This window comes from Melospiza melodia, unplaced genomic scaffold (assembly GCF_035770615.1).
Source record: "Melospiza melodia melodia isolate bMelMel2 unplaced genomic scaffold, bMelMel2.pri scaffold_45, whole genome shotgun sequence".
Lineage (NCBI taxonomy): Eukaryota > Metazoa > Chordata > Aves > Passeriformes > Passerellidae > Melospiza > Melospiza melodia.
The window spans coordinates 4,331,109-4,343,624 of NW_026948772.1; the positions used below are offsets into that span (position 1 = coordinate 4,331,109).

At 52.7% G+C, this 12,516-nt stretch overlaps 1 pseudogene; it reads right to left on the reverse strand.

Annotated features, from left to right (window-relative positions):
• LOC134434661 (olfactory receptor 14J1-like) overlaps positions 1-11,913 on the reverse strand; it is a 55,431-nt pseudogene extending 43,518 nt beyond the window's left edge.
• Positions 11,914-12,516: the final 603 nt, after the last annotated feature.

Below are 12,516 nucleotides of genomic sequence, written 5' to 3' on the forward strand. Positions count from 1 at the left end.
TTCTTTTTTCTATCACTGCGTTCTTGAGCCAAATGTCTTTTTCTTGTCTTCCAACCACCCTAGCTGGGAAAGCAGCCCCTGAATGCCATGTTCCTGTACTAAATGTTCATAGGCACAGTAAAAATTGGATTAACCCTTTTGAAATAAGCTTTTGGTTTTGAATCGATTTAACCCTTTTGGTATCAAGGCCAAGGCTTTGTGTGGGCAGGCAGAGGCAGGCAGGAGGCAGAGCTGTCATCAAATGAAGGGCCCACCCAGGTGGGGCAGCCGGGGGATGCCGACAGCCTGCAGGGACAGAGGCGCCGGGCAGGGACACCGTGGGACAGCCTGGGCTGCACAGGGCACAGGGATGGGCAGCAGCTGCAAGACAGCCCTGACAGAGCCAACATGGGCAGCACTTTGGCCATGGCTGCTGGGTCAGGGCCTGAGGCCAGAAGGGGACAAGTGACCCTTGCAGGCCTGGGGCCTCATTGTCTCCTTGTGCCTGCTCAGCAGCCTGGCAGGGGCCGCCCCATGCTCCTGCCCTTGGCATTGCACATCCCCACATGCCAGTGCCCATCCCGGGAAGAGCCCTGAAAAATGAGGGAAGGACAGTATCCGCCTTGGCAGGGGCTGGGGCTCAGGCCTTGGCCCTTTGCATTCCTCAAACACATCCAGGTTTGCTCAACACCAGAGAAACCTTTCCCGTGCTTGTCCCCAGCTGTCATCACTGCCTCCAGTATTCTGCTCTGACTGGAACCTGGGGACACTATCACGTTAGGTCTGACCACTGGGAGCATGAGTCCCATCAGTGGGACCCATAAAAAGTTAAAAAAACTTTGGACTTTGAATCTGATTTTGAGTTCTTGAGAAGTTCTTTGAGCACACTCAGAGAGACTGAGTCTGATGCAAAGAGCACCCAAGCCCCAGAGGCTCATTAAAGTCCCTGTGCTGTGTCTGTGCTGCTGAGCTGGGCCAGGCTCCTGGCCCAGAGGCAGCTCCTGGCAAGGGCAGCGCTGCAGAGAGAGAGCTCTGGCCAGGAGCAGCTCCTGTGCACAGCCCAGCAGGGCTGGGGCACTGTCAGGGCCCCTCAGGGACACCAGCAGGGCACAGACAGAGTTCACAGGGGCTCAGCACTGGCAGGGGCTGTGGGATGTCCCAGAGGCGGCCGTGTCACAGCAGCACCTCTGTGGCTGTGTCATAGAGGCACAGAGCAGCTGTGATGTCAGCAAGGGGCTGTGTGACAGCACAGAGCGGGCTGTGAGATCATGCCATGCCTGTATGACATCATAGAGGAGGCCGTGAGGTCAAAGTTTGTGCTGTGACATTACAGAGCAGGCAGTGTGACATCACAGAGAGGGTGTGTGACATCATAGAGGGGGTTCTGACATCACAGAGCTGGCTGTGATGTCATAGAGTAGGGTATGAGGCCATAGAGCAAATTGTGCCATCATAGAGTGTGGAACTGGGGCATCAGAGAGTGGGTTGTGACATCACTAGGTGACTGAGTAAAATCCTAGAGCAGGTGGTGACATCACAGTACAGATTGTGAAATCATAGGGTGACTTTGTGACATCACAGAGATTTCTGTGACATCACAGATTGATGTGTGACATCACAGGGGCTGTGTGAGGTCACTGGGGAGGTCACTCTGCCCCGGCCCCCCAGAGCAGTCCAACCCTGCTTGTGCACAGCGGGGTCCCCTGTCCCCCCGGGTCCCCCCGCCCCCGGTGCCGCAGCCTCCCCCAGAGGATGTTCCACGAGATCGACCCCGGAGCCTGACACAGGGATGGGGGCCGGGGCCCTGGGGGTGGGACAGGGGGACAGGGATCCCGTGGAAGCGTCCCCGTGTCCCCCAGGGCCAGAGCCTGGGCCAGGGCTCCTTCACCCTCTTACGAATGAGGCCTTGAGAGCGCTGAAAAAATCCCTGACAAGGGATCAGCAAAAACCAGATTGAATATTAATGGAAAGGAGCACAAAGTTCCTTGGCAAAAGTCTCTCTGCTCCTGACTGGACACTTCAGGCACACCAAGGAAACAAAGCAACAACAAAACCAAACCAAATCCAGGCAACCAAACCAGAAATGAACCGAGAACTGTCCGTGTGTGTGCGTGTGGGTGTGTGTGAGTGTGTGTGTGGGTGTGGGTGTGGGTGTGTGTGTGTGTGTGTGTGACACAAGGACAGTGAGGGCAAGGATAAAAGGAATATGGCCTAAAGCTTAACAGGGCTCAAACTTAAGAGCACTGAACTTACACCTTAACCTTAACAGATACGTTCAACTTCACAATGTAGCATAAGAACAGCACTAAATTATTACAGCGAACTGATAAGGTCTTCAGATGAGAGAAGTGGACGAGAATCTTAGTTCATGATCAGAAGGCTGGATTTATTGATATATGATATATAATACCTTATAACTATACTAAAAGGAATAAGGAGAGAAGTTGCAGAGGCTGCTAAGCTAAGAATAGAATAGAAAAGAATGAATAACAAAGTTCTGTGTCCAGCAGAAAGCAAGGACAAACCATCCTGTAAGTGGTCAGCAAATCCAAACACTCACACAAGCCCAATCACAGCTGCACCTGTTGCATTCTACACCAGCTGATAACAATTGTTTACATTCTTCTTCTGGGGCCCCAGCTTCCCAGAAGATGAGCAAATCCCAAAGAAAGGATTTCTATGGAAAAATGTCTGTGACACTAAATAGTACTTACCTTAACTTATAACGTATGACTTTGCAATTTAACAGAGGAATAACATTTAACAATAGTTACCTTAAATTAAACATAACAACTTTGCAAAAGAAAAACTCCTAACAGCATTTAGCTCCACTTAGACCTAGTGACTTAAACTTATCTACACATCTGACTGACTCACTTATCCAAGGCACTCAAACCTTTCAGAGAGCAGCATTCCTGCCACATTTTCCCAGCACAGGCACTCCTGTGTGCACACAGACACAAAGAGTCAGTGCAAGGCACCTGTGAGCAATTCCCCTGAGGGCAGGCAATGCTCCCTGAGGATCCTTTGGCATCTCCCCAGCAAAGGGCAAAGGGCTGTGCCTGGAGGAGTGGGGGGATTGGCCCAGGCTCTGTCGTTGTTCCCAGCTGGGAGAGGCCCCACTCAGAGGGAGTCGCTGGCCCAGGAGAGCTCCAAGGGCTCCTTTTGGAGCGCTGTTTGCAGGGCCCCAAGAGAGGGGCTTCAGTCCCAGCAGTGGTTCATCCTGGCCACACTTGGCACCAACAGCTTTCTTTGGCACTGTGAGAACAGGGATGTTGTGCCACTGAGGGAACAAAAACAGTTCCCAGCCTGCTGCTGCAGAAAGCAGGAGCTGGTTGGGCAGCAGCAGTGCCTGGAGCAGACAGTATTTGTGATGAGCTGCAGAGGAGCTGAGCCCAGGGACTGTTGGCCAAGGCCGAGGCCCAGGGAGCATTTCTCAGCTGGAAAGGCGAGCTGAGAAGGGGAGGGGGGAATGCAGCAGCACAGGGCCCATGGAACCAAACAACCATTGTGACACTGTGGGGTCCTGTGAGACCAAGGGACCAGTGTGACACTGTGGGGCCCTGTGAGATCAAGGGACCATTGTGACACTGTGGGGCCTCATAGAACCATGGAGAGCACTGTGACATTGCTGGGCCTCATGGAACCAAGGGGACTGTACTGACATTGTGTGGCTCCCTGGAGTGTAGGGATAATTATGTCACTGAGAGGCCCCATCAAACCAAGGGTCCATTGTGACACTGCAGGGCTGCATGGAACCAAAGGTCCATTGTGACATTGCAGGGCTTGATGTCATCAGAGGTCCATTGTGACACTGGGAACCAAATGAGACCGTTGTGACACTGCAGGGATGCATGGAACCAAGGATCCAGGGTGACACAGAGGGACCTCGTGTCATCAATGGTCCATTATGACACTGTGGAGCCAAAGGAGACCATTGTGACACTGCAAACCCCCAGGGTCCAATGGTCCATTGTGACATTGCAGGGCTCATGGAAGAGAGGAGTCATGTGACATTGTGGGGCCTAGGGAACCAGGGAGACCATTGTCACACTGTAAGTCCTCATGGAATCAGTGGGACCATTATGACACTGTGAGGCCTTCTGGAACCTACGGGTCACTGTGACCCTGCTGGACCCCATTGAACCAAGAGTCCATTGTGACACTGCTGGGCCCCATAGACCCAAGGCACCATTCTGGCACTGTGGGGCCCCACAAAACCAAGGGAACACAGAACAGGTCTGGCTGGTTTGGCCTCCCAGGGGCCATCTGACTGGTCCAGCTGACCCTGGCATGTTGAAGATCTCTTCTCATCTGCTGCTGAAGCACGGGGCTCCGTGCTTTCCTTCCTATGGAAAAGAATTCTCCTTCTCCTCCAGGAACCCATGGTCAGATTTGGGATTTCTCCCCCAAATTTCCTTATATCCAGGGATTGTTCCCATAGGAATATTGCCGGTACAAATCTGGCTGCAGTGGTTTGGAAGCGACAATGGTCGCTTCCCATCTGTCCCCAAAAGATTGGGGAAATCTCTGCACTTTCCTTCCTATGGGAAGGAGCTGTCCTGCTTCTCCAGGAACCCATGGCTGAGACTGGGGTTCCATCTCCAAAATTTCCTAAAAAAAAGACTGCTCCCAGAAAAAATCTGTCATTCCTGACATGTCTGGCTGGCCTTGGCCCAGTGAGGCTCTGACCTCCCTTGCAAATATCGGGGTCTGTGCTTTCCTTTCTATAGAAAAGAACTGTCCTTCCCCTCGAGGTGCCCATGGAGAGAATTGGAACTTCACCTCCATCATTGCCTGTTGTGAAAAACTGGACGAGATTGTTGGCTCAAAACTTTTCATGTGTGGGGGAGGAAGGGGCAGGTCCAGGCTGGCCGTGCCCTGGAACCCCAAACCTTCCCTTCCCTGCAACCCCAGCACTGCCCTGCCCTGTGACCCCAATTCCCCCAGAGCCTCTATCCCAGCCCAGCAGTGTCTGCCAGTCCCTGGCACAGCACAGGCAATGCTCCACAGCCACCTCTGCAGCCCCCAGCCCAGCTCCTGAGAGACCAAATGAGCCCAATTCCCACCTGGGGGAAGGGCCCAGGAAGACCAAGGGTTATTGAAGGCTGACCACAAGGCAAGCACACATCTTCACCCTGCCTCCTCTTGGAATTTCCATCTGAACAGTGCTGGAGTCCAGGAGTTGGTAGCTCTGTGCATGCTTCTCTAAATCTTTCTAATTCCCTCTCCCTGCACATTTTTATTAACGTAAAATTGAACAGGTTTAGAGTTTGGAAAGTTGAATGGGTCAAGTTAATGCTCAAAGAGGTGTTTTCTGTTGATTATATGTAATATTAAAGCTTTCACAAAAATTTCTTTGATTTTCCAGGTTGCCAGTAAAGGCTGTTTTGTTGTTTTGAGTGCCTGAGAACCTCTTGATGGCATTTCTCCACTGCATCCAACTCAGAGCACATAAATAATTGAATTTCCTTTTAAATATCTCATTAAGAGACTTGTCTGGGAGATGGGAGTCAGGGCTTGTCTGTCCTGCTTGGCACAGCCCAGGCAGAGCTTTCCCAGCCACATTCCACACTCCATTTCCCAGCTGGAGCCCCTGGTGCCTCTGAGTTGTGCTGCCCCAGCCCCAGGGATACTCTCCTTGTCTGCCCATTTCCCCACGGTCTCTGGGCAGGGATGGCCTCACTGAGGGCTGCTGACATCCTCAGCACCTTGGAGGCTGCTGCTGAATTTTCCTGCTCCAGGGGCTTGTTCAGCCTTCATCTCTTCAGTGCAGGAATTCAGTGTCTCAGGGCTCATTAACATTGAGAACACCTTAAAAACCCAAGCCTCTGGGAATAATTTGATTTTAATTTTCAAATCTTTTGAGGTGAATTAGATAAAATTCAGTAGTGTATTCAAATTGAATAGATTCTATTTAAAAAGACAGTGAGAAAAGATTTCTTAGGTCAACGGTAGGGGTTTTTTCCCTGTCAATGTATTGATACGTGCAAATTCCAGTTGACACTGAATCCAAGTACCTCCTCATGCAGTTGGAATAGATATGAAAATCAAGACCCTTCATGGCTGACTCTGTCCCTACCCCCACCCCACCATTTCCCCCATCCAAGCCCTGGCACTCAGAGCAGCCTTGTGCAAATCTGAGCTCCCTCCAGCCCAGGTTGCACCTGCAGCTTTCAGCTCCTGGGCTCCAACTCCCACCTGCTTTCCTTGGAGAAGGAGCTGCCTGAGACACAGAGGGATGTTCATTTCTTGTCAGCCAACAAACCCCTGGGAAATAAGGTGTTCTGGAATTCAATGCCCTCCGCATCCCACACCAGCCCTGCATTTCCTTCCTGCAGCCATGGTCTCCAGCAGAGCCATGGAGGCTCTTTGGGCTCTGGACGGTTGCTGCAGGCCCCAAGGGCAGCTGAGCTCTGCCTTTGGCACAGTCAGGCCTGGCCAGCGCAGGCCATGCTCAGCAATTGCTTGTGTGTGCCTGGCCTTGCTGTCAGCCCCGGCAGCGGCTGCGTGACCCCTTTGTGGCCCTGTGCTGGCACAGCCATGGTGGCCCAGGCCCTCTGCAGGCCCAGCCCAGGCCAGGAGCATTGTGGCTGGGAACAGCCCCTGTGCCATGGTGCCCACAGCAGCCTTGGGGCTCTGTGCCCCATGGCCTCCCTGCTGGGCAGCCTCTGCCAGCTCCTGCAGAGCCCCTGGCACCTGTGGGGCAGCACAGACAGCCCTGCCCCGGGCTCTGCCGGCCTCTGGGCCAGCAGAGAGGCAGCCAGGGCTGGCCATGGCCGGGAACAGGCCCTGAGACCTGCAGGAGGATGGAGCTGGGCCACAGCTAAACTCAGCCCAGGCCAAAGCTGGGCTCAGCAGGCACAGCTGCCAAGGGCTGGGCACAGAGGCTGGCAGTGACAAATCTCCTGGGCCCCCTCCCTGCTCTGTCCATGCCACCAAGGGCACAGAGCAGCCTCCTCTCTGGGCCACTTGCCTGTTTGCAATGCCTTGCACAGGCGCTGACCCTGCCCTACAAGGCCTGGCTTCAGTCCTGCCCCTGCATGCTCAGTCAGGCTGAGATGGACACTGATGGTTTCTGGGCCAGGCTCTTGGAGCCCGGCCCAGCTCCCTGCAAGCTCTGCCAGCTGCCCTGAGCTCTGGGCAGCACCAAGGGCCTCTCCCCAGCTCAGTCCAGCCGGCTCTGGCCCCACAGCTCTGCTCAGACCAGGCTGCTCTGGGCACTGCCCCACGGCCTCAGCCCCTGGCAAGGGCACAGCAGCAGCTGCAGCTGCCACAGAACTCAGCCCCAGCCATGGGGGAAGGTGCTTGGCCAAGGCCAAAGGAGGCACCCTGGCTGCCCTGCTTCCCTCTGCCTGAGGTGCTGAGAGCTCTGCAGCCCCTACTGCCATCCCATTTTCCCAGGGCAGCACAAGAGCCCCAGCCATGGGGCCCTCAAGTGCTGCTCCTGCTCCAGGCCCAGGCCCCATGCCAAAGCTGGGGCAGCCACAAAGCTGTGCCCATTTCTGTTCATTGCTGCTCTGATGGGGATGGATCCTCAGCCACTTGGAGTTTGCTGTTGAATTTTACTCCTGTAGAGGCCTCTTCTTTCTTGAGCTCTTCAGTTCAGGAATTTAGTCACAAAGGCTCATAAATATTTATGCAAAACTCTTGAAAAAAAAAAGTCCCAGGGAATAATTTAAGTTTTCAATTCTTCTGTGGTTAATTAGATAGATTTCAGAAGTGTATTGAAAGTGAATATACTTTGTTGAAAAAAATGCAGAGATAACTGGTTTTTTCCTGTCTAGTGTTCATTTCGTGAATATAAATTGGTATCAGCTATGTCCAGTTAGTTTTGATCTCTAGCACCTTCTAATGCAGTCTGAATAGATACGAAAATCAAGATTCTTCATGGCTGACCATCAATAACACTTTGCCCTCACTCTCTCCCCACCATTTCCCTTATCCAAGCCCTAGCACTCCTATAAATCAGGAAGCGTGTGTCTGGGAGGACCAGGACAGTGAGCTTCCCTCTGTTCTTGGCATTGGTTAGGGAGCACAGTGTTAGGTCACAGGCTGCCCAGGGAGGTGGGTGAGTCACCAACCCTGGAAGTGTTTAAGGAAAGACTGGATGTGGCACTGAGGGCCATGATCTGGGTGACAAGGTGGTGTTGGGTCCCAGGTTGGACTTGATGCTCTCCAAGGTTTTTTGCAGCCTGGTTGATTCTCTGATGATTGTGACAGTGCAGGGCCCTGGGGAAGCAAGAGACCATTGTGACACTGCAGGGCCTGGTGGCACTAAGCAGACCATGGTGACACTGTGTAGGACACGGCAGCACAGAGCCAAGGGGCCATTGTGACACTGTGGAACCAAGAAGAGTATTGCTGTGTGTTGTTTGTGAGGTGCTCAGGACAAGGTGAGAGACGAGAATCTGATTCCATGTTCTCAGAAAAGCTGATTCATATTATGTTATGTTATGTTATGTTATGTTATGTTATGTTATGTTATGTTATGTTATGTTATGTTATGTTATGTTATGTTATGTTATGTTATGTTTTGTTATGTTATGTTATGTTATATTATATTATATTATATTATATTATATTATATTATATTATATTATATTATATTATATTATATTATATTATATTATATTATATTATATTATATTATATTATATTATGCTTTTCAAAAACTGTGCCTTAGAAAAAGAAGAATAGAGACATAAGGCTTACCAAGAATGATAATGAAAACTCACTACTGCCTCCTCAGAGTCCAATACAGCTGATGGTTATTGGTCATTAAGTTAATTCACAAGTTTGGATAAACAATCTCCAGACCACATTCCAGAGAAGCAAAACACGGAGAAGCTGAAGCTCCTCATCTTCCCAGGAGAAGAAATCCTGGCGAAGGGAATTTTCAGAAAATATCCCATTGACATTGCTACACTGACAGACTTCATGGAACCAAGGATCCATTGCAACAATGCAGGGCCTCTGGGGACCAAGGGGCATTGTGACACTGCAGGGGCCCAAGGATCCAAGGGACTTTGTGACATAAAAGGTCCCATGGAACCAAAGGGACATTGTGACACTGGGAGGCCACATGGAACCGTGGTGACACCAAGTTGGCTGGGAGTATGGATCTGCTGGAGGGTTGGAGGGCTCTGCACAGGGCCCTGGACAGGCTGGATCCAGGGCCCAAATCCAATAAGGTGAGGTTTAACAAGACCAAGTGCTGGGTCCTGCACTTTGGCGACAACAACCCTTGCAGCACTACAGGCTGGGGACAGAGTGGCTGGAACGCAGCCAGGCAAAAAGGGACCTGCAGGGACTGAGGAAGAGCAGGCTGGACATGAGCCAGCAGTGTGCCCAATGAAGGCCAATGGCTCCTGGCCTGGATCAGGAATGGTGTGGCCAGCAGGGATTCTTCCCTTTTGCTTGACACTGGTCGGGCAGCACCTGGAGTGCTGTGTCCAGTTCTGGGCTCCCAAATTAGAAAGGACATGGAGGGGCCTGGAGCATGACCAGAGAAGGGCAACAAGGCTGGGGAGGGGTCTAGAGCACAAGAGCTATGAGGAGTGGCTGAGAGAGCTGAGGTTGTTTTTCCTGGAGAAGAGGAGGCTCAGGGGAGACAAGGCGGTGTCAGGGCAAAGTTTGGACTTGATTATCTCCATGGCCTGTTCCACCCTTGCTGATTCTGGGATTCTCTGAAACTGCCCTTGGAGCAGTTGCAGGATGAGCCCTGGGCCTCCTCTTCAGAAGCTCCAGCAGCCCAGGTCGCTCAGCTTCTCCTCCCAGCCCCAAAGCCCATCCTGTCAGTCCTGCAGAGCCTCTGCAGCTCCTCCTCACTGCCCAGAACAGGGAGCCCCGGAGCCAGACACAGCAGCCCAGATGTGCCCCCCTGGCCTGGGGTGCCTCTGGCAAGGGAGCAGCAGGAGGCACTGCAGGAGCCTGCAGACAATTCCTGCAGCACTTGCAGGATGATCCTGCTGCCCAAGGGATGTTCCCATGGGGCCAAGTAAGGAACTGCAATGGGGAGTGGGGCCAGAGAGGAAAGGGCAAACAGGGATGGGCTGTTTGCAGGAGAGGGAACAGGGGTGGACAATGGGAAGAAATGTGTACCACGGAAGAGTTAACAAATCAAAGGTGAAGCAAAGGAAATTCTCAGGGCAGTTTGGGCGTGGCTGCCAGGCAGCCCTGGCTCTGAGCAACAGCGTCTGCAGTGGGACAGGAAACTCCCAGCTCATGGGAACAAACTTTCTGGCTGAGTGCAGAGGCCAGGACAAAGCTGAGTGGTTTCCCTGCCATCCCCCAGCCCTTGCTGGCCCCAGGGGCTGATGGCATTTGTTCTCCCTCAGGTTCATATCCTCACACCAACAGCATGGGGGTGCTCCTGCCTGCTGTGTGCAATGCAAACAGGGGCTGCTGAGCCAGTGCTGCCATGTCTGTGCCTGCAAGGATGGGGCACCTGTGTGAGCTAGGGGGAGAGGCCAGGGATGCAGAGGGGGGATGTTGTTGGCAGCTCCATCAGGACGCTCTGGGACGCTGCCCTGGGCTGTGCAGCGTACTGGGGATGGATCAGCCCCTGCTCTGCTGCTCCTTCCCATCTGCCCCAGGGCTCTTGCAGAGCACCAGCTATGCTCTTTCACCCCAGCCTGCCCACGGCCAGCCTAGGGCTGCTCACAGGGCTTTTCTGTGCTGAGCATTGGCCTGGCTGTGTTCTTGAGATAGCCTGGGCAAGGAGCCTGGAGCCCCCAGGGCCTGGCCTGAGGCGTCAGTGCTGCCCCAGCAGTGCCCATGGCCTGTCCCTGCTGCAGCCCCGGCACTGCCACCCCCAGGACTGTGCCCGGCCCCAAGAGCACTCAGGCCCTGCAGCAACACCAGGGCCACCAGGGCAGTGGGGCAGGGCCACGGCAGCAGCACTGGCAACACCAAGTGCTGCTGCTGCTGGGCAGAGCTGCAGGGCCGGCACTGATCTGCCCCCAGCTCTGCACACAGACATTGCTGCTGCAGCTCCAGAGAAGGCAACAAAACGGCATCTCTGCAGAATACTTTGCTGGGAGATCCTTTCCTTCCTTTAATGCCACCACGGGACCAGCCCCTTATTAACAAAGTCTGTGGCCATGGGGAAGGTAGAGACAAACAAAATCAGAAATGCTACAATGACATTTCTTTGTGGATAACATGAACAACATGAACAGGGGACAAATGACTCCACAATGAAACCAAAAAGAAGTATCATAGATGATTTTTATTGGAAGTGATTTGAAGAAATTGTCAGCAGTTTAATGTTCCTGAAAGCATCCAGTCATCAGTCTCCTCACTGCAGCCTTGAGCTCCTGGTTCCTCAGGCTGTAGATGAGGGGGTTAAGGGCTGGAGGCACCACTGAGTACAGAACTGTCACTGCCACATCCAGGGATGGGGAGGAGATGGAGGCTGGCTTCAGATAGGAAAACATTGCAGTGCTGAGGAACAAAAAGACCACAGCCAGGTGAGGGAGGCAGGTGGAAAAGGCTTTGTGCCGTCCCTGCTCAGATGGGATCCTCAGCACAGCCCTGAAGATCTGCACATAGGAGAAAACAATGAAGACAAAACACCCAAGTCCTAAACAGGCACTAACAGCAAGAAGCCCAAATTCCCTGAGATAGGACTTGGAGCAGGAGAGCTTGAGGATCTGAGGAATTTCACAGAAGAACTGGCCAAAGTTATTGCCATGGCACAGGGGCAGGGAAAATGTATTGGCTGTGTGCATCAGTGAATAGAGAAAGCCACTGGCCCAGGCAGCTGCTGCCATGTGGGCACAAGCTCTGCTTCCCAGGAGGGTCTCATAGTGCAGGGGTTTGCAGATGGACACGTAGCGGTCATAGCACATGATGGTCAGGAAAAAATACTCTGTATTTGCGCAGAAAACAAAAAAAAAAGAGCTGTGCAACACATCCTTTGTAGGAGATGGTCCTGGTGTCCCAGAGGGAATTGTGCATGGCTTTGGGGACAGTGGTGCAGATGGAGCCCAGGTCAGTGAGGGCCAGGTTGAGCAGGAAGAAGAACATGGGCGTGTGCAGGTGGTGTCCGCAGGCTACGGCGCTGATGATGAGGCCGTTGCCCAGGAGGGCAGCCAGGGAGATGCCCAGCAAGATGCAGAAGTGCAGGAGCTGCAGCTGCTGCGTGTCTGCCAATGCCAGCAGGAGGAAGTGCCTGATGGAGCTGCTGTTGGACATTTACTGCAGTTGGACTTGGGACCTAATAATGGAGAAAGGACAGTGAAGATTTAAAGGAGATAGCTGCAAGGAAAAACAAAGCCATTTCCCATATACCATCCTCTGTAACATACATGGACATTCTTTTATATTTAAGAGTTCTGAAGTTTCCTTTTTAACCTCCCCCATGTCTCTCCTGATATTCTTGGATAGCAGAAACCCTCATCATTTCTGCTGCCCTCTGGTAGAACAGAGTGAGTTCCCTGAGGCAAGAGGACAAGTGGAGACTGAGGGGAGATGGTCTGTCACTTCATTCTGTTTAGAATTTCTCTGGGCTTTGACTTTTCTCAAACGGAG